The sequence below is a fragment of the Hyperolius riggenbachi genome, chromosome 11, assembly GCF_040937935.1.
Source record: "Hyperolius riggenbachi isolate aHypRig1 chromosome 11, aHypRig1.pri, whole genome shotgun sequence".
NCBI lineage: Eukaryota > Metazoa > Chordata > Amphibia > Anura > Hyperoliidae > Hyperolius > Hyperolius riggenbachi.
In genome coordinates, this window is record NC_090656.1 from 243,992,421 (window position 1) to 244,014,235 (window position 21,815).

General features: G+C 45.1%; 1 long non-coding RNA gene across 1 annotated transcript; it reads left to right on the forward strand.

Moving 5' to 3' along the window:
- Positions 1–605: 605 nt before the first annotated feature.
- LOC137538436 (uncharacterized) lies at positions 606–17,535 on the forward strand. Its single transcript, XR_011024786.1, has 4 exons — positions 606–678; positions 11,152–11,266; positions 16,089–16,160; positions 17,175–17,535. It is a non-coding gene; the product is annotated as an uncharacterized lncRNA (long non-coding RNA).
- Positions 17,536–21,815: the final 4,280 nt, after the last annotated feature.

A 21,815-nucleotide genomic window follows, 5' to 3' on the forward strand; every position in this document is an offset into this window, starting at 1 on the left:
GGCTCACAATTGAATGCCTACCATAGCCCCACGTCTATATTGTGTAGTGTATGTATCATAGTCTGTATGTTTTTGGGATGTGGGAGGAAACTGGAGTGCCCGGAGGAAACACATATAGACACGGGTGAACATACAAACTCTGTCCTTTGTTATAAGGTTACTGAATAGCCAATAAGATTCAAATAATTCATTGATGTCGAATTATGCAACATTGAAATGGCATATATTTGCATAATTCTGCATAATCTCAGTTTTATTTGCATCTTATTAACCACTGACTCATCTATAGCCTTTCATTTGTGAGGATTGTATATTATCTGGAGTATTCACACGGGCAGGGATAACACACCTTTATGGTAAGAAATGTATATTTACCATTTATTTCCTGTATGTATGTGTAATTGGAGGAGGTTGGAAGTGCTGTGGATAAAGAAATCTGAGTTGGGAGTTTTGCTTGTCCGAAGCCCTGCATAGCAGTGTGCTGATGGGTGCATTACTCATGTTTTACCACTAGGAGTCTCTCGAGCTCTCCTCTCTCTCCTGGCTCAGTGCAGTGATAGTAGTCCTGCTTTGTCTTGCAGGGTGGATGTTGGAGTTGCTGCTGGAAATTTATACAGGATAAATCATCCTTGCCTTATCTTCCACCTGACCTTCAAATTCCTCTTTATCATTTCAAAGGTAAGTCAGACAAACCCTGGCCTGGGAAAGCTCTCTGAAGGCCGGTGACACTGATATAGACTGTAGAGTATTGTACCATGTCAGCCATCAGTAAATACAAGAAGATTTGAATCAGGATGATGCTATTTACAGTGCTGCCCATAATTATTCATATCCCTGACAAATTTTGACTTAAAGTTACTTTTATTCAACCAGCAAGTGTTTTTTTTTTTTTTTTTTTTGTTGACAGGAAATGCGTCTCCCAAAGGATAAGACTATGTACAAGAGGCATTATTGTGTGTGTGTGTGGGGGGGGGGGGGGGGGGGGGGTAGAATCTCAGCTTTTATTTTCATTTGAGCAAGTGTCCAGTCCAATATTATTCATACCATTCTCAATAATCAATAGAAAAATCTCCATTGGCTATTATAGCGATCAAACACTTCCTATAATTGCAGACCAGCTTTTTGCATGTCTCCATAGGTATTTTTGCCCATTCATCTTTAGCAATAAGCTCCAAATCATTCAAGTTGGAGGGTCTTCTTCAGGGATGCTCGGGTAGTGCTTTTTATTTCCCGCCCGGATATCCGATCCGGATATCCGACCAAATCACCCGCGGGTACCCGACCTATTCGGGTATCCAGATAGAAAACCCGGAAGTGCCCTTTAAATAGCTCTAAAATGGTTTTTAGGGTAAATGATGCATGCAGCATCATGTTTTTTTTTTTTTAAAGGGAAATACTAATTATTTGGTGGACATAAAATGGGGAAAAAAACAAAACAAAAACTGTCAATTAACATCAGGACTAGGTTCCAGACAGCGGTCGTGCAGACCACATTGTGTCCAAAGTCCAATCGCACAACTGGGACATGACAGTTTTCAGCCCAGACACCTCCAAAAAAATGACACCGCAATTGTCTTTTGGGTTGAATATAGGTGGCGGTATCAGCAGCAGTGGCCTGTGGCACCGTGGCGGCCAGATTGGGGAGGTGAAGATTCCCCTGCGGCCTGAATGGGATGCTGCGGCTTTTCTCCCTGTGAGGGTTGAGTGGTGCGGCTGGTGGTAGCGGCAGAAGGATGTGGTGGGTCCCGCATTCCACGGCCACTGTCTGCAATGCTGATCCTCCGTGCCAAACCCACCGACGCATCCTCCTCCTCAGTCAGAGCTGACATCCCCATCCTGTGGATGGTAGTCACGGTCCTTCATCCCATCATCATCGTACCCCCCCCCCCCCCCCCCTCCTCCAAAACCCAGAACATCCTCCTCAAACTCCTTGCGGCTAACAGCCCTGAGTTCAATCGCGGCGCCTGGAGCGAAAAGCTCGCTGACTGAGGGTAGGCTGCCCGCTGGGATCGATACTGACACGGCAGATCTTCTGAGGGTGGCTGTAATGTTGCTCCCTGTCCTCTTGCCCTTGCTGCCCCTCCCCCCAGCTGCCTGTGTCAGCAGACATAGTACAACTTATACGTGATGATGTCACCAGATGATGTGGGGTACTCTTACTTTAATAAAATCGGGGTTGGACTTTGCATCAAATCAGCACGGAGTGACAGACCGCAGAGTAGAGGACAGACAGTGCACACTGTGTTATGGTGGCGGCCTGGCGGGTACACATGGTGCATTCCTGTACTCAATTTCCCGCTCGATTCCCGTTGACTCGATTATTTCCGACATGTCCGATTTGCATTTCGATGGATCGTTAGGTCGATTTGGCATACTTTACATGCGAATCGACCTAACGATCCATCGAAACGCAAATCAGACATGTCGGCGAGGGGAATCGAGCAGGAAATCGAGTGCGGGAACGCACCGTGTGTACCCGCCAGGCCGCCGCCATAACATCTAACTGCAGTACTAACTACAATATAATAACACAGTAATCCTCCTATTCCATATACTGTCCTGCTGGCCTACACAGACAGGACCTGAGTGAATGAAAGCAAACAATTACAAGCTAGCTAGCTAAAAACACAATAGAACAATAGTGTAGTGAAGGATTTTAGCACTCAAAGCTTAAGGTTTATCACTGTATGATGCACTTGCTAAGCCAGCACTGGAGCAAGTCTGTCAGTGACCAGCCAGCCACTCAAGCAAGGACGATCTGTCTCATCATGCCAGTCCTCCTTGCTATACAGGGGGGCTGGCCAGGGTTCCCTTCTGTGATTGGGTGCCAGGGCTTAGGCTTGAAGGCCTCTGATTGGCTCAATGAGGTCAGGTGGGGCTGGCCAGGGTTCCCCTCTGTGATTGGTTGCTAGGGCTTCTGCTGGGAGCCCTCTGATTGGCAGAATGAAATCATCTCCTTACTAGTTACAATATCTGGACGGATACCAGCGGGTATCCGGATTATGCAGCTATCCAGATAGTGGCCCAGGTATCCGGGTGCTATCCAGATAGTGGCCCAGTTATCCGGATCCGACCCGGATAGCGGAAAAATGGTCGGATATTGTACCCGGATCCGGATGAGCATCCCTGGTCTTCTTGCCTCACCCTGATCTTTAGCTCCCTCCACAGATTCTCAATTAGATTCAAGTCAAGACTGTGGCTGGGCCACTTCAAAACGTTAATGTTGTCTGCTAACCATCTCTTCACCACTTTTGCTGTGTGTTTTGGGTCATTGCCATGCTGAAATATCCACTGGTGCCCAAGGCCAGGTTTCTAAGCAGACTGCCTGATGTTGTCGTTGAGAATTCTCATGTATTGTGTGCTTTTTATAAATAAGGAAAACAGACACTGCACACTGCTGGGTTCCGTTCAGCTCTCGGCAATGCTTGGTCGCATACGTCACTTCCTGCTGACAAGTTCAGCGTGACGCCCGCTGTCTGTTCCAGCAAGCCGTAAGCTGCTCTTTCTGGTGACGTCACCTTAAAGCAATAGGATCCTTTGATGTGCAAATGGTCGCTAAGCGCTATTGCGGCCAGTTTAGTTCCTAAATGCTCCAGAAACGGTTTATTCAGTTACAAGAGAACCTCTACGCGTTTCAGCTATAATACGTTAGCCTTCTTCAGGAGGATTGATTTTACTCGACATAGTTCATCCACTTAAAAAGTGGATGAACTATGTCGAGTAAAATCAATCCTCCTGAAGAAGGCATTGCCGAGAGCTGAACGGAAAAGGGAGCTCTGAAGTACCCGGCTGAGTCTATAGCTTGAAGATCGGGGAGAGGAGCTTCTAAGACATAGAGGTACTCTGATTGAACATAGTTTGCTGTAAAGTCACGCTTGAAAAAGCGCTTGTAAATGAGACTGTTAGCACATATGAAACGGGCTGAATCCACTGAGGCTGATCTATGCATTGTGACTTATAAAGTCTTAAAAGATGCCTGTGTGAAAAACTGACAGCACATATCAAACGGGCTGAATCCACTGAGGCTGAGTGATGCACTGTTGGAACTGACACCTGTTTATTGCACAAAATTGATCAACTCTTCTCATGAATAGGCTCTTAATATACGATCTATTTTTGGAATAGTTGCTGGAAAGAAAGAAAGAAATGAAAAAAGCCTTTTTTCTATGCTCCAGGAATCCTATGCTATTAAGGACTGCCAACAAGCAATCTAGAGTCTAGGTGTAGATCTTAATTAGCTCAGGTTGTTAGGAAGAGGTTTTTGATACACCTGATGAATTTATGGTATGATTGTGAATAGTATGAAAGGCATGAGTGTTTTGTTATAGGTGTGGTTTTTTTTTAGCATTTTATCTATGTACATGAGAATTTTATAGATTAAATCATCATCATTAGCGCGTGTTCCTTATTTATAAATTGTTTATAGTTGATTTTTGAGGGTCCTGGGATCCCCTCTTTGGAACTTGCAGCTTAGGTGTTCTAGTCTCCTTAGTGCCAACTTCTGCTAATAAAATATTGTGTGTTTTTGTTTCGTCTGACCATAACATAGAAGACCAGAAGTCTTCTTCTTTGTCCAGATGAGCATTTGCAAAGGCCAAATGAGCTTTTGTGTGCCTTTATCTGGAAAAGTGGTGTCCTCCTTGGTCTGCATCTGTGGAACCCAGCAGTGTGCAGTGTCTGTTTTATTGTCTGCCTTGAGACATTGCCACCAAAAGTGCCCAGATTCACCAGGATGGCTTTGGTGGTGATCCTTGGATTGTTTTTCACCTCTCACTGTCCTCCTGGACAGCACAGGTGTCACTTTTGGCTTTCGACCACGTCCTCTGAGATTTTCTACAGTGCAGGACATCTTTTTAATAACACTTTGCATTGTAGCCACTGGAACTTGAAAACATTTAGAAATAGAGATGGCCCGACCGGTTCCCGGTGAACTTGCGTGGTTCGCCATCACGGAGAACCGCAAACTTTTCAGGAAGTTTCATTGGCCCCCCATAGTGCATCATTAGGGTAAACTTTGACCCTCTACATCACAGTCAGCAGGCACATTGTAGCCAATCAGGCTACACTCCCGGAGCCCTACCCCCTATAAAACGCAGGCAGTGTCAGGATTTTCATTCACTCGTGTGCCTGCAGTAATTAGAGAAAGGAGAGCTGCTGTGCAGAGACCTATAGGGAAAGCTTACTTGGGCTCTTGTAGGCTTGTTAGCTTGCTCCTTGCTAATCCTTATTGCACACACACACAAAAAAGCACCCATGAACAGCTCTTTTGAGAGCTAATCTTTTTCTTGTGATTTTTTTTATTTTATTTTTATTTTTTTTTGTGTGTGGCCCACTTGCATTATATACAGCCCTGTCAGTCAGTTGCAGCTGGCCTTTGGCTCCTTGGTGGTATAATTACTACTGTGCCAGGTGCACATTATAATACCCATCACTGCATACACCTACCTGTTGTTCACTTCAGTGCACCCACCTACCTACGTGAGCGCAAGCAGTGTCACTGTGCCTGACTGGTACTTGTCTGTGTGTGACAGGTGTACATTATAATACCCATCCATCACTGCATATACCTACCTGTTGTTCACAGTGCACCCACCTACCTAAGTGAGCGCACGCAGTGTGATATTTAATACCACCAGTCACTGTACCTGTTCACGGTACGTGCGTGTGCCAGGTGCACATTTGTAATACCCATCACTGCATATACCATATATGGTGGGTGGGTGCATATTGCGTGCACCCACCCACCCACCTACCTACGTGAGTGCACGCAGTGGGATATACCACTCTGTGAATACCTGTTAACTGCACCTGTGTGACTACACATTGTATTAGTCAAGTCAGTGAAAGTCATCTTTCACTTCACCCCCCCCCCCCATATGGACGAAAAAGGTAGAGGCAAACCCAGAGGAAGGCCACCCGGCAGCTCTGTGCGAGGTCGTGCTGATGTGATTTTTGTGCGGCCCTGGACCAAAGTACAGTGCTCAGAAGAAGATAAGTCCCATCAACTCCCAAGATTGTCAGGAGTCAGGACTAGAGATGGCCGCCGATTTTCAGTTCGGAACCGCGAACTTCCGCAAAAGTTTGGTTTGCATGAACTTTTGCGAACCGCAATAGACTTTAATGGGGAGGCGAACTTTGAAAACTAGAAACATTAATGCTGGCCAGAAAAGTGATGGAAAAGATGTTTCAAGTGGTGTAACACCTGAGTTTTTTTCAGTGACTACAAGAGGGAAAATAAAAATGTCAAAAAGACCTCATAGTTTTTGAGAAAATCTATTTTCAAATTCTACTTACCGTGAGAAAATTAAACCCCTGCCGAATTTAGTGGTTAATAGCAAAGCTCCTTTAAAAGCTAGAAACACCAAAACACAAAAACAGTGGGAACAAGAGGAACATTTATTTATTTATTTATTTTTTTCAAAAAGACCTTCTACTTTTTGAGAAAATCGATTTTAAAGTTTTTCAAAGAAAAAAGAGCTGATTCATTAAAGAGCCGATTCATTAAAAAGAACTGGATCATTCATGAACCGTTAGTATAGCTTAGAATGCGTCCTGTGCAGGACGTATAGCTGCCGTCTCCCGCTGTCTCTCCCCACCTGCCTTTACCTGTCACCCTCGGCTAGGCTGGCACCTGGTGTGAGGGTGACGGGTGAAGGCAGGTGGGGAGAGACAGCGGGAGATGGCAGCTATGCGTCCCAAAGAACGCATTCTCTGCTACGTGGGGGGCGGCAGAGATCAATCAACTTAATTGAAGATAGCAAGATAAGAGGATACTGTATTCGTGGGATCATTTACCGAGGATATTGGTGTGGGAATTTTTTTTTTAAGGCTACAGGTAAGTATTTCTGGTTAATTAAGAACATTAAAGGATTTTTTTTGTGGTTGTGTTTTTATTTCATTTAACCCTTTGTGGAGATGGGTAAGGGGTACTTTGTAACCCTATACTCATTTCTGCTGGGAGGGGGTGGGCATCTGGGCTGGGGTCCCCTTGTTAAAGGGGACTCCCAGATGCCACCCCCCCCCCCCACCAGGGAGTCATCACCCCCACCTAAAGATGCTAACCCTGCATTCAAAACTTGCAAAACTTTTTCTGTAATAATAATAATAATAATAATAATAATAATAATAATAATAATAATAATAATAATAATCTGAACATTTGTATAGCGCTTTTCTCCTGTCGGACTCAGCGCTCAAGAGCTGCAGCCACTGGGACGCGCTCAAAAGGCCACCCTGCAGTGTTAGGGAGTCTTGCCTTGAACTCCTTACTGAATAGGTACTTGACCTAGCCAGGATTTGAACCCTGCTGGTCTCCCACGTCAAAGGCAGAGCCCTTAACCAGTACTCTATCCAGTCACTTTATATTATGGTTTGGAGTTATCACATACTTTAGGAGCACTGGCCCTAGTGCCAAACAGTGCCAAAGAGTTGAATGCTGGGAGTTCTTTTTATCTATAATATATTCCTCCTCTTCCATTTATTTCCCTGCCTAGCTTTCTTATCTGAAACACCTCTGCTCGCGTCTAGTTAAAAATGGCGCCATTTACCGTTTTTAAAAAATGGCGCCCCATATAAATGCACTATTGAACGTTATTTTTCGTTTTATACTGTTAAAAAATGGCGCCGCTGTCCAAAACGCTATTTTTCGTTTAGGTGACAATTAGTCCGTGGTTTTGAACGGTATTTATAGTTTATGTAATCATTTCTCCAAAACGATATTTGTCGTTCCTTAATAGTTCCTTTCGACCCATCTTCTAATTATTCAATTCCTAAACGATATTTTTCGTTCTTTAATAGTTTATTTCGACCCGCCTTCTAATAATTTTTTGGCAAACATTTCTCCTAAACGATATTTTTCGTCCTTTCTTAGTTAACACATTTTTATTTATTTATTTATTTATTTTTTAAAACCATTGTAGTTATTATCAATATTATTTAAATATGTGACAATCAATGAATGTATTATTTTTACTCTTCTTTATTTACATCAATTAAATCAGTTCATGAAATTTATTAAATATTATGCATCATCTATCATTTATATATCTTTTTCTATGAAAATAATTATAGAATGAAAAGCATCTATTTAAGAATGTTCTGTGTTTTTAAAATATATATTAAAACATTTTTTTTTAAGTCTCCTGAGATTTGAACTCGCAAAATTACGAGTCTGCTAACCACAGGCATCTGACTAATCCACTACACTATGGCCTTTTTTTTTTTTTTTTTTTGCTGCTATTTCAATACTTGTGTTCATTGTGTTAATATATCCTACAAACAGTGCCATCTACTGTTTAAATGAAATATAGTTATGAAGGTTTTCTTTTCGAATCAATTTTGTATTTGCCTTAAAGGGAAGGTTCAGGGAGGGGATTAAAAAAATAAAAATAAATTTCCAATTACCTGGGGCTTCCTGCAGCCCGTGGCAGGCAGGAGGTGCCCTCGCCGCCGCTCCGCAGGCTCCCGGTGGTCTCCGGTGCCCGACCTGGCCAGGGCGGCTGCCAGGTCGGGCTCTTCTGCGCTCCATTTCTTGGCACTTCTACGTCCCACGCCGGCGCGCTGACGTCATCGGACGTCCGCCGGTTCTGCGCCTGCGCAGTACATAATACATTCATTGATTGTCACATATTTAAATAATATTGATAATAACTCAGCACAAAAATAGCGCTTCTCACCAGTGTGAGATCTCTCATGTCTGATAAGGTTTCCTTTCTCTCCAAAACATTTCCCACACTCAGCACATGAATACGGCTTCTCACCAGTGGGAGATCTCTCATGTCTGATAAGGTTTCCTTTCTCTCCAAAACATTTCCCACACTCAGCACATGAATACGGCTTCTCACCAGTGGGAGATCTCTCATGTCTGATAAGGTTTCCTTTCTCTCCAAAACATTTCCCACACTCAGCACATGAATAGCGCTTCTCACCAGTGGGAGATCTCTCATGTCTGATAAGGTTTCCTTTCTCTCCAAAACATTTCCCACACTCAGCACATGAATACGGCTTCTCACCAGTGGGAGATCTCTCATGTCTGATAAGGTTTCCTTTCTCTCCAAAACATTTCCCACACTCAGCACATGAATAGCGCTTCTCACCAGTGGGAGATCTCTCATGTCTGATAAGGTTTCCTTTCTCTCCAAAACATTTCCCACACTCAGCACATGAATACGGCTTCTCACCAGTGGGAGATCTCTCATGTCTGATAAGGTTTCCTTTCTCTCCAAAACATTTCCCACACTCACCACATGAATACGGCTTCACACCAGTGTGAGATCTCTCATGTCTGATAAGGTTTCCTTTCTCTCCAAAACATTTCCCACACTCAGCTCATGAATAGCGCTTCTCACCAGTGTGAGATCTCTCATGTCTGATAAGGTTTCCTTTCTCTCCAAAACATTTCCCACATGTGGAACAGGAATGAGACCCTCCAGCAGGGGGAGAGCTGTGCTGGGTATGGGGCCTTTCAGGGTTAGACAAATGAGGGGAGTCTGGGAGAATATTTGGGGTAAACAGGATATCTGCAGGAGACTCTTGTCCAATGACATCATCATTCGTTGTACAGTCTGTGGATACAGAGAGACGACTCTCTGAGAGGTTCCTGATGCCGGGACTCCACCCTGTATTGCTCTCTGTAACAGTTTCCTCCTCTTTATTTGTCCTCATCATGTCACCCTCCTCCACAGACTGCTGATCAGTCACTCCTCACATATGTCTCCTCTTCTTCCTCTTTACTTGTCCTCATGTCACCTTCCTCCACAGACTGCTGATCACTCCTCACATACATCTATTCACAGAACAGGTATGCAGTGGCGGGTTCACTGAACAGTACAGGTATGCAGTGACGTGTTCACTGAACAGTACAGGTATGCAGTGGTGGGTTCAACTGTTCTGTTCAGTGAACCCGTCACTGCATACCTGTTCTGTTCAGTGAACCCGCCACTGCATACCTGTTCACTTAATAGTACAGGTATGCAGACATCTCTTCACAGAACTCGCCACTGCATACCTGTTCTGTTCAGTTAACCCGCCACTGCATACCTGTTCTGTGAACCCACCACTGCATACCTGTACTGTTCAGTGAACCCGACACTGCATACCTGTTCTGTTCAGTGAACCATATGGGCTGTAAAGCCACCAAAACCTGCACTCTCGCCATGGTGCGCGCACTAGTCCAGCACGGCCGTCACTGCACAAACAGCTGTTTGCGTTGCGTTACACGGTGAGTTTGGTGTGTCAGTGTGAAGCAGTACCTTAATTACACTACCTGATTGATGTATACACATGCAAGATGTTTTAAAGCACTTTAGGCCTCCAAATTAGCATTCAATGTGATTTCTGCCCTTAAAACGCTGCTTCGCGTCAAATACAGATTTTTCCCGGGGACTTTTGGCATGTATCCCACTCCGCCATGCCCCCCGCTACAGGTGTTAGACCCCTTTAAACATCTTTTCCATCAGTTATGTGGCCAGCATAATTTTTTTTTCAAAGTTCGCATCCCCATTGAAGTCTATTGTGGTTCGAGAACTTTAACGCGAACCGAACCTTCAGCGGAAGTTTGCAAACCCGGTTCGCGAACATAAAAAAGGTTCCGCCCATCTCTATTCATAAATAGGCAGTGAATGTAATACTAAATGAAATATCAATAATATTTTAAGTGATAGTTACGTGAAATTACTATCATTTTTAAAGTTGAAAGCAATGTATGAACAATGTGCCAAACAGTGCCAAAGAGTTGAATGCTGGGAGTTCTTTTTATCTATAATATATTCCTCCTCTTCCATTTATTTCCCTGCCTAGCTTTCTTATCTGAAACACCTCTGCTCACTTGTGTTTACAAGCAAGGCTGAGGTGAATCAGCGATTGGAGGAAGAGACAGTGTAGTTCCTAGTATACACCTCAGTGGGAGTGTCTGAAGACTCTGGGAGGAGGGCAGCTAATGAATACACAATGAGCAAGAGAAGGGAGGGGGGAAAACAAGTCGGGGAGGATATGATGTCAGCATTAGCTTGGCAAGATGGCCACTGCCTTGAAAAGAATTTTCTGCTTTTCCTTTATAAAATTCACAGGAATCAGTACGTGGATAGCACAATACATCTGTTATGCAAGTAGAAGTAGTATTTATCTACTTATATATGTGTTTTTTATTTCTAGGTTAGCATGGGTGTCGCTTGTTCTTAAGAAGCAGTGTATTGGAACACAAACTGTGGAAGAAGACAGACATACCTGCAGATACATCTGTTCCTGGATTTACACAGATACATTCAAGGTAAGACTAATCCTGGTTACCAAACCTACTTTCATTTATAAAACTTTTTTTTTTTTTTTTTTAATATTTTTTTTTTTTTTATACAATCCAGATAATAGTATTACTCTGCAGTGACATAATGATTTTTTTTTTCCTGCTTATTTTTAATTTTTATAATGGTGGCAGCAGGTCTTTTCAGAACCGGTCCATCTCAGCAGAGCTAGGAGTGAATTGTAACTGTTGTTGCATCCAGTTATGTGATGTGTTCTGTATAGAGGTGCCCATGCAAGTATAGATTGCCACCCAATATGATTTATTATAATGGTATGGACCATCAATCTACGTTCGACTACAATCGATGTGCCGGAGATGTTAGGTCAACAGATAGTGGTCACCTGAGCCTGAAAATGGAGGCTTTTCATTAGGGGATCTTGCAGTGCTACTTTATCAGGCATCTCCTGAATTTACTGGTGTGCCTTTACATTGTCATCTATAGCATCACCAACACTTCTCTGGCTATAAATACCAGAGGTGTGCGGGAGAGAGCATATGGAGAATGGTAGAATTGAATAATCGTGCTGCTGCTGCAGTGGATGTGCGGATCGATAGTAACTTGCTGGGAGAAGTAGTGCAGCAGAGGTAGGCTACATTGTAGTTCGTACTCCGGGCTGTAGTGTGTTTGGTTCGTATTAACCCCAATCAGCACAATACGGTTCTTTATTCAATTACGATTCTATTTATGATCCGATTAAATCCGACATGTCCGTTCTGGATTCTATTCAATTTGATTTGCCATTGCAAAACAATCGAATCCCGATCGGACATGTCGGATTTAATCGGATCGTAAATAGAATCGTAATTGAATAAAGAATTATATCTTGTAGATTGGGCTTTAGGCTAATACTTAATATACACAATGAGATTTTCCGGCAGATGTGCTGCCAGATAAACTATTTCCAGCATGGGCGTAGGGGTCGCGGTGGCGGCTGGGCCTGCCTCCTAAAGAGGCAGGGCAGGGGCCCAGGGGCCTGGACCCCCCCAGGTGTTGAAATCCCCGCAGCGCACTGCGGGGACTGGCTCCCGGAGGCAGAGCAGGGCTACGGCAAGATTGCTGCCGAAGCCCTGCACTAGAGACTATTTGTGTCTCCAGTACAGGGCTTCGGGCGCCATCTTCCTGTAGCCCTGCACTCTGCCTGTCAGCTAGGGAGAAACTGGCTGCTCCGCTGCAGGATCGTCGCTGGAGGAGCTGCACGAGGGAGGCTGGTTGCACGTCGGGGAGCTCACGTCAGAGGCTGGCCAGGTGAGTGAATTTTTTTTTTATTTGTACAAGTTTATTTTGTGGTGACTGTCATTTGAGAGTAAAGGATGGCCACACTGTATGCAGTCTGACTGTACAATCAATCTCCAATCTTACTACTTTTATGTAGTATAAGACACTACCTGAAACTTATTGGTGTTTATAGTACATGGATGTTTGTAAGATTGTATAGTCACATTGCATAGTGTGAAGTACAGAGGGTGATGGTAGAATATCAGTAAATTACCCGATAATTTACAATAGTGGATTGTATAATAATGTAAAAATTTCAAATATTCAATTGCTGTTATTTCATGCCCATGTTTGAACACACCTTTGCTAGCAGTGTGGTTGAATATGTTGCTATACTGTAAAGCTCTGTCCACAAGCTTGATGAATGTTGACCGAGTTGTCCAATAAGGACTGCTTGTGCCGGGAATGCAACATTTGCACATCAGGGGCTGACATGGGCAGCATGGTGGCGTCATGGTTAGCGCTCTTGCCTTGTAGCGCTGGGTCCCAGGTTCTAATCCCAGCCAGGTCAACATCTGCAAGGAGTTTGTATGTTCTCCCTGTATCGACTTGATTTTCCTCCGGGCACTGCGATTTCCTCAACCATTCCAAAAACATACAGATAAGTTAATTGGCTTCCCCCTAAATTGGCCCTAGAGTACGATACACACACTACATGATGCATACATACACATATGACTATGGTAGGGACTAGATTGTGAGCTCCTCTGATGGACAGTTAGTGACAAGACAATATACTCTGTACAGTGCTGCGGAAGATGTAGGCGCTAAATAAATTAATAATAATATGCAAATGCTGGATTCCCAGCACAGGCAGTCGTTATTGGACGACTCGGGCAAGATTCATCCGCTGCTTGGCAAACTGGTGGATCACTTGGGTCGATTGGCTGAGTGGTTTTCTCCCCATGGCCATTTGTAGAGGTAGCTGGAGTGGGCGACTGACCGAGGTGTAGAGGTGGGTGAGCGTGGACACAGAGCAGTTACATATTACCTTCTGGGATCCACACACGCGTGGCCACTGTGATGACATGCAGGTATGACCTCACGGGGGCCTGTTACAAATGCAATGGATGCCTAGGAGGGAGAAGATGGATGCAGTGTGCATGCCGGAAGGTGATTTGTAACTGCTCTGTGCCCACGCTCACCTACTGCTACATCCTCCAGGAGCACCCATCCCTGGCTAACCTATACTGGGGGCTCCCATGCGTGGTTACATATACTGGGGGACTATCTGCCCTGGTTCTCCCCACTATCCAGCCCCCACATAACATCACTCTTGTGGTGCTCTGTTGGTGCCACCAGCCCTCCACCATATGACTAGAACAGGTTTATAACCTGTAGTCTAGTTCCGTCTCTGCTAGTCTCTGCCTTTCAATGATAATACAGCCATATGGCAACGGTTGTAGCACCACGCGTGTCAAGTGGTGAAGTAACCTGGCAGCAGAGGACCACAACTTGTTACACTTGAGCCTGGCTGCGGCCACGCTCAGATGTGAGACTCTGGGGGCAGAGAGGGGGTTCCTGTCAAGCGCTAGTACCAAGCACGTGGGCTGTGCAGGTGCATCCACTGCCTGCAGAAGCCTTTACAGTAGCATTATTATTATTTAGTATTTATATAGTGCTGACATCTTCCACAGCGCTGTACAGAGTATATAGTCTTGTCACTAACTGTCCCTCAGAGAAGCTCACAATCTAATCCCTACCATAGTCCTATGTCTATGCATCGATCGTGTAGTATATATGTATTGTAGTCTAGGCCCAATTTAGGGAGAAGTCAAATAACTTCTCTGTATGTTTTGGGGTGCTGGAGGAAACCAGAGTGCCCGGAGGAAACCCACACAGACACGGGAGAACATAAAAACTCCTTGCAGATGTTTACCTGGCTGGGATTTGAACCAGGGACCCAGCGCTGCAAGGCAAGAGCGCTAATCACTATGCCACCATGCTGCCCATGGTGGCGTAGTATGCATTGACATGTATCCGTTGTATTGGTGTGCAAAACGCACTCAATATGCCTTTTCTACCTACACTGTAACCCTGTTCTCTGAATAAAAATAGCCCAGTGTCAAATTAGCCCAACTGGTGAGTGGAAAATAGTGTACTGTGTTTGACTATCAAGCAGATGTTTGAGAAACACATTGTACTAACATGCCATATGTTACTTATCTTTGTAGTTCGGGGCATATAATTACTGGTTTTTGAAAAATAATTAAAAAAAAAAAAATCTATAATCGTGTAAGATTATCATCCAATAGGTTCAAAATGTCAAGTTCCAGTACTGAATGTGAACCAGAAACTCTTGGATATCTAGTAAATCTGGATGAGTCATACACGCGAACAATCACTCACGTTCCCATGCCTGTCGGCCGGTGACGGCCAAACCGGAAGTGTTCGTCGGCGGGTCCTGGAGCGTCAGAGCGGGGCTGCGAGGGCACCGATCGGCTGCAGGGGGCTGAGGGAAGCCCCAGGTGAGTTAATCTCAACTTTTTTTTTTTCCAGGCTTTAGGTTCACTTTAAGCAAGTTAGCACAGAAGCAAGAGACAGCACTCTGAACTTCTGTGATTCCAAACAGTAACTCCCTTTATTCAGTCAAACAAGACATTTTATACACAACAGCAGAGCCCCCACCTTTGGGAAGGATTGTCCATCCCAACCAGTTTATCTTTTAAACAGTTTATCTTATCTATCTGTACACAATAAGGTCCAGCACCTGGAATACACCACTGTACACATTACAACGGCTCCCCACAGAGATAATTAAATCAGGTGATAATCTAACTGGACCTATAGTCCTTTTAGAGACACACTGTCTCTCAAGGTGTTAAATGTCTCCAGCCATGTTGGCACCTTCCAAGGGCCTGTGACATCACAGGGCTAAGTAATGGCCCATACTCACGGGCTACTTTTGTAGATTGTCGCTAGCGACAGTTCGGCGACAGCTCGTCGCCAGGTCCCTCCGCATACATACCGCGGAAGAGGGATCAGTGATGCGGCGGAAGCTGTTGCTGACGTTCCTCCCCCCCCCCCCCGCCAGAAACTCAGTGCTCCGGCTATTAGGTTTCTGTCGCTAGTCAGCATACACACGCGGACTAGCGGCAGTTGCGGCGCCAACTGTCGCTAGGCGATTGACCGTGCCAATCGCCTGGCGATACCAGTGATGGTTCGGGGGGGCGCACGCCATGCTTATGGGTGATCTGTTGCCGCAACACACGTGCCACGTGGTTGCGGTGACAATTGTAGCCCGTGAGTATGGGCCATAAGTCCAAGACAGCCCGGAACCACTGTTTGTAATGTGGAAGTCTATTTCTTTCCAACCCATGCATGCTTCTCCAACGCATGGGTTGGCCAGTGAATCAGAGGAATGCTGTATACTTTGGGGACCCCTAAATGTTTCCCAATCCATTTGGTCCTGGCTCATGTGACAGTATGTTTAAATACACATGAATGTATGTATCTCTATCAAGCAATATACTTTTTTTATTTAATTTTTTTTATTACATAATCTTTTTTCAGACTGAATTCCAAGCAGCAGGATGACCGGAATATGTGGATTCAGAAATGACTGCTGAGGAGAGAGCACAAAGGGTAAGTTTACTTTGTATAATAGAGTAGAGTTCCGAGCATCTGGCATAAGCAGGGATAGCCTGATGAAAGATATGTGCATGCCAGTTGCTTGAGCATCCAGGGAAAAAAAAAAATCACCCTGAAATAGTCACTGATAATACAGTGACATCTAGTAGCAGCCTTTATGTATCTCCTTGCAAGCATCTTTCCATCTTCTCCCGCACATGACCTGCATTGGGTCAGGTGACAGGCCAGCTTATGTACTTGGATGCTGGAACCCGATAAAGACACCACGAGGAGTTAGAGCAAGGCTGCTAGATGTTACTGGAGGCTTGGAAAGTATCCTTCTGCCTGCCAGCACCCCATCAGGTGCAGTGGGCCTATCACTAGCTCTGCGTTAGTGATGTCATGATGACATAGAATGACATTGTGATAGCAGCTCCTGGCAAGTGCATGTTTCACAGTGAGTTTCATGTTTGATCTGTGTGCACTATTGTGTTTCCTGACATGCAAAGGTTGATGTAAAATGTTCCCAATGTGAAATCGCAGTACAAATCGCATAACACTATGTTTGCAATGCGAGTTGCATGCACTCCCATTGACTTGACAAACACAGCAACACTGCATCAGACACTGCAATTGTAAAGTGAAATAAACCACGCACCACTGATGAGGGTGGTCTTGTGATGGCCCAGTGTACTTGCAATGGGGAAATAAATGCAATTCGATAACGGAATAGTAAAATATGTCATGTGGCAGCGCCCTTAACCCTTCGCCAAACAGTAGAAACGCACCACAAGCATGGAGCAGAAGAGATCCTAATTTAGTGAAAATGACAATTGTGGTTGAAAAAATGTATAGTGGTTTAGAAAGGTAATTCAATTGCTTCGGAAACCTGAATGAATGGAAGGATCTTGTTGGCCACAAACAGTATTTTTATACCCGTTTAATTATTTTGCTATTTTTATCATTTGCAAAGTCTATATCAATTTTAGTACTTTTATAGAGTGTAATGTTTGTGTTTTCTTAATTTAGACACAAATGGTTATGGACGAGATCTACGCTACTTTCCCATATTTTGATGAAGATTGCAGCTTCCCATTCAATCCAAGAAGGCCCTTACAGACAGACAATGAAGGGTCACAGGCGTCAACATCTGACCATGCACCAGTTACAGGTAGAATTGGGAACAGCAACTGGTGTTTATGTGGAAACTGTATTTCCATGCCAACGGAAATAGAAAGCATCTGCTGCCAGGATGCCGAGGACATCAAGTCTTTCATACCTGATGACTTACAATGTATTACACAAATCTCAGACTTTCATCACCTTTGCACAAACCCAATTATTGTGGAAGCTCTTTTTAGGACTCATCTGAACAATACAACTCATCCTCCTGCCGATGTATATCACAGGTAACTAATCTCTATCCTTAAGCTGGCCATACACTGGCCCGATTTGTCGCCGTTTGACAGCAGATTCGATCACTGGGATCGAATCTGCTGCCAATCATTCGCGCTAAACGCACCCGCCGACCAGATTTCCTCCCGAAATCGGATTGGTCCATCAATCGCGCCGTGCGGGAAATTACCATCGATCGCCCATGGGTAGGGAGTGCGTCGCTAGCGGCGGCCGATCTGATACAGGTATACATTACCTGACGCTGGCTCCCGGGCATCTTCTCCACGCTGCACCACTCTGTTCCTGCTCCATCCCAGCGTACAGTGTATGGCTAGCTTAACTTCCTGTGTCACTCCAGTGACCAGGAAGTTCAAATAGAGGGTGCTGTATTTGAACATCCTGGTCACGGAGTGACACAGTGTACGCTGGGATGCGGTGCGGGATGCTGGGATGCGGTGCAGCACGGAGAAGAGGACCCGGAGCTAGCTTCAGGTAATATATACGGGGGGGGGGGAGACAGGCGGCAGGAGCAGCTCAACAGATTGTGATCTGTTTCAGGCTGAAATCGATTTACACTCTGCTTGCAGTAAAGGCAGCCATTCGATCCCTCTCTGATCAGAATCGATCAGATAGGGATCTGTCAGTTGGTCGATCTAATGGCAAATCGACCAGTGTATGGCTACCTTTACAGTTTTCTTCTCTATATAAAGAAGTGTACTCTTCATTAACTACAATTTTATTTTTCAGAAAACTCCATAGAACCGCATATCGTTCTTTTGCGTCATGGATTTATGGCTATCTTGGGAAAGGGAGGAGGCGTCCAATCCCATCTTGCACCGTAAAAAGTGTGTGAAACACTTTTCCAGACCCTCAGGGAATTTACAAGGGGTTTTATTATGGCAACGATTTTGATGCGGCTGAAATGCTTGATTACTAATTGTTTTAAATATTTACTTCCTAATAAAAAGTCAAGCTTTATTTGTATTATCATTTTTTAATACTGTTGGTTTTCCAATATGCGAAGTAGAATGCACCGACTCAGACGCCTAATGAATTTAAACTGTAATTAAAATAGAAAATATGATAAAATGTTCTATTTCTCAGATAATAGTCATCATAAATTATATATACAGCAATAGCTGTGTATAGCCCACAAAAATGAAATACACCAATAAAAAAAAGTTACTTGTCCTGCTTCAATAAAGCAGTCCCCATATTTTTAAAGTAAATAAACATATCTGATTGTGACTGTATATATGATGTGTACACTGGATTCTTTTATATATGTTACGGCCAGAACCCGAAGTCTGGCCACTTCAAGTTCTGGCCGGTCACAATGCGAAGTGGCTGCCTGATGCGGCCAATGTACAAAATGCTGCACAATTTCGGACTTTGGCCGGCCAGAACGCGTTCTGACTACATGTGGCTGGCCAAGGCCCGAAGTTCACCTATTTAGTGCTGTGCCGCTGTCCCCTGCTCTGCGTTCTGTTCCACTGTCCCCGCTCCATGTCCTGCTGGCCCCTGTTCTCCGTTCTTCCCTAGCTGTGAGGACCCGGGGCTGCCTATATGCTACCGGCTGCAGCTGATTTCACCGCTGGCGGACAGGAGGACCTTGGCGAGGACAGAAGTGACAGGTGGTTAGACAGGAGGAGGAGACGAGGACGCACACAGGCAGGGAATCCCCGAAATACAGTACATTCTAGATATCTATCTATCTAGAATGTACTGTATATATTTAGAATTACTGTATATATATATATCTATATCTCTCCATTATATTCATGTTGTGATCAAATTTACACAGAAACACAGATTCTGAGGGTTTTGTAATAGATTTATTCAGAACACTAACACAAACCATCTAACATGTCATTACAATGTAATTTGGAAAATTTAATAGACAAATATGGAAACCCTCAAAAAAAGAAAAAAAATAAGACTTAAACCAGAGAAAGGCGAAAAAACCCATGACACACTAAAAGGACAATATAAGTATAGCATGGGGAAAAAAAATCCTTTCTGATCCCTGTTAGGCGATCCCAGGCCCGGCCCTAGACTTTTTGCCGCCTGAGGCAATCTTGAAAGAAATCGCCCCCCCCCCCTCCAGGCCGTGGGTGTGGGGGGGGCCGCCCGAGCTGGAGGGGATAGCTGGCAGGAAGGGGGTATTGGGCCTAGCAGCGGGGAGAAGGGTCAGACCCCCCCCTCCCTCACCTGGGTCTCCCGTCCTCCACTCCCTCTCCAGCTTTAAAGAGTTATGTCACTGGCTGCATTGTAAGAGGCAACGGGCGGGGATCACTCACCTCTTCCTTGTTAAGCGTGCGCTCCACTGACGACACTTCCTGCGGCGTAGCAGGAAGTGACATCAGTGGAGCGCACGCTGGAACGAGGAAGAAGTGAGTGATCCCCGCCCGTTGCCTCTTACAATGCAGCCAGCGACGTAACTCTTTAAAGCTGGAGGGAAGTGGAGGACGGGGGACCCAGGTGAGGGGGGGCGACACCCCCCCCCCCCACCGCTAGGCCTAATACCCCCTTCCTGCCCGCTATCCCCTCCAGCTCGGGCGGCCCCCCACACCCACGGGGCGGGTGCCGCCCCCCCAGAAGTTCCGCCTGAGGCAAAAGTTTCACCCCGCCTCATGGGCGGGCCGGCTTTGGGCGATCCACTAATGGCTGTTTCAACTGTCTTATTTGTTGTTTAAATTTGAATATACACTTTTAGATTCTCCAGTTGGAGAAACGCCACCTTTGTCAACCCTTAATTGAATCTTAAATTTTTGTGCCCCATCCTATCGATTGTTTTATTAAAAATGTGGTCTTTCCACAAGATTTCTAATTAGAATGATAAATAAAATCCTATGGGTTGTGCGGCAGTAACATTCCTGGAAGAACAATATTGAACATGAAAAGAGCAAAACTATGTTAGGTGTGGGTGGGTGGTGGGAGAGGAGGCCACGGTTTTTACATCATCGCCCTGGGAGAAATGTAGGCTAAAGACTGACTTGTGCTCTGATGGAAATGGGCTGCTGCAAAGGAGAACAAAGCCAAAGTGGTTTCTTTGTAAGGTAAAAATGAAATCTATAAGTGTACTTTTAAAAAAAAACAAAAACATTGTAAAACTTTTTTTAAAAACAACTAAGAACGATATGAATAAATGAAACTTGACCTGTTGAAAAAAAAAAAAAAACACACATTTACAAGTAATACAATTGTCTTGGGTGAGGCACTGAGGTTGATTTAACAACCTGCGAAGCGGAAGCAGCGCAGCCAAAATGACAGGAGCGCAAAAACATCACACGCTATGCGGCGGTAGGGCCTCTAACATTGTGCTGGTAACTTTCATACGCTCCTTCTGACGATTAGCCGCTCCACTAAATACACCATGAGTCCCTGCAGGTCCAGTTGCTATAATGGACGTGATCCCAGCACTTTGATTGGCCCAGTAGGCTGTCTGAAAACTTGACAGGCAGCCTATTGGGCCAATCAAAGTGGGTTTGGATTGCGTCAGTAATCCACTTGACCCACGGACGGTAGTAAGTTGTGAGCGCAAGTTGCCAGCGCATGGTAGAAGCAGTACCACAGCATAGCGTGCACAATGCTTGCAATTCTGCTTTAGCGGCAAACTATGTAAATGTACAAAAGTATAGAGGTATTTACAGTTGATTACTTGAAACATTGAAGGCACTCCAAGGGATACGACTATCGGCTCCTCTGGGCAATCTGTGACAAGACTAAGGCCTTTGTATCAGTTATAAAGAAAGCTTGCCCTCCCCCACATTGTTGTTAGCAATAATCACATACAGCAGGCCCACCACACACAAAGGTTACTGTCATAGGAACGGTCCCTCTCCAACCAACTAATAGTGCCACCAATTGCACATGTCTAAACAAACCCAAATAGTCAATTTTCAGAAACCCTTTCTCACTTAAAAGCACACAGCCACCCTCTGCCCCATAGACCACCAACCATGAGGACACACACAGGGCCGGCCCGCTCATGAGGCGGGGTTAAACTTTTGCCTCAGGCGACAAATTTCTAGGGGCGGCATCCGCCCGTCGGTGGGTGCGGGGAGCCGGCCGCCCAGCTGGAGGGGTAGCGGGCAGGATGGGGGTATTGGGCCTAGCGGCGGGTAGGGGGGTCACCCCCCCCTCCCTCCCTCGCCTGGGTCCCCCGTTCTCCGCTCCGATCAGAAGCGCAACTCGTAAGAGGCAGTGGGCGGGGAGGACTCACCTCTTCCTCGATCCAGCGTGCGCTCCACTGACGTCACTTCCTGCAACGCC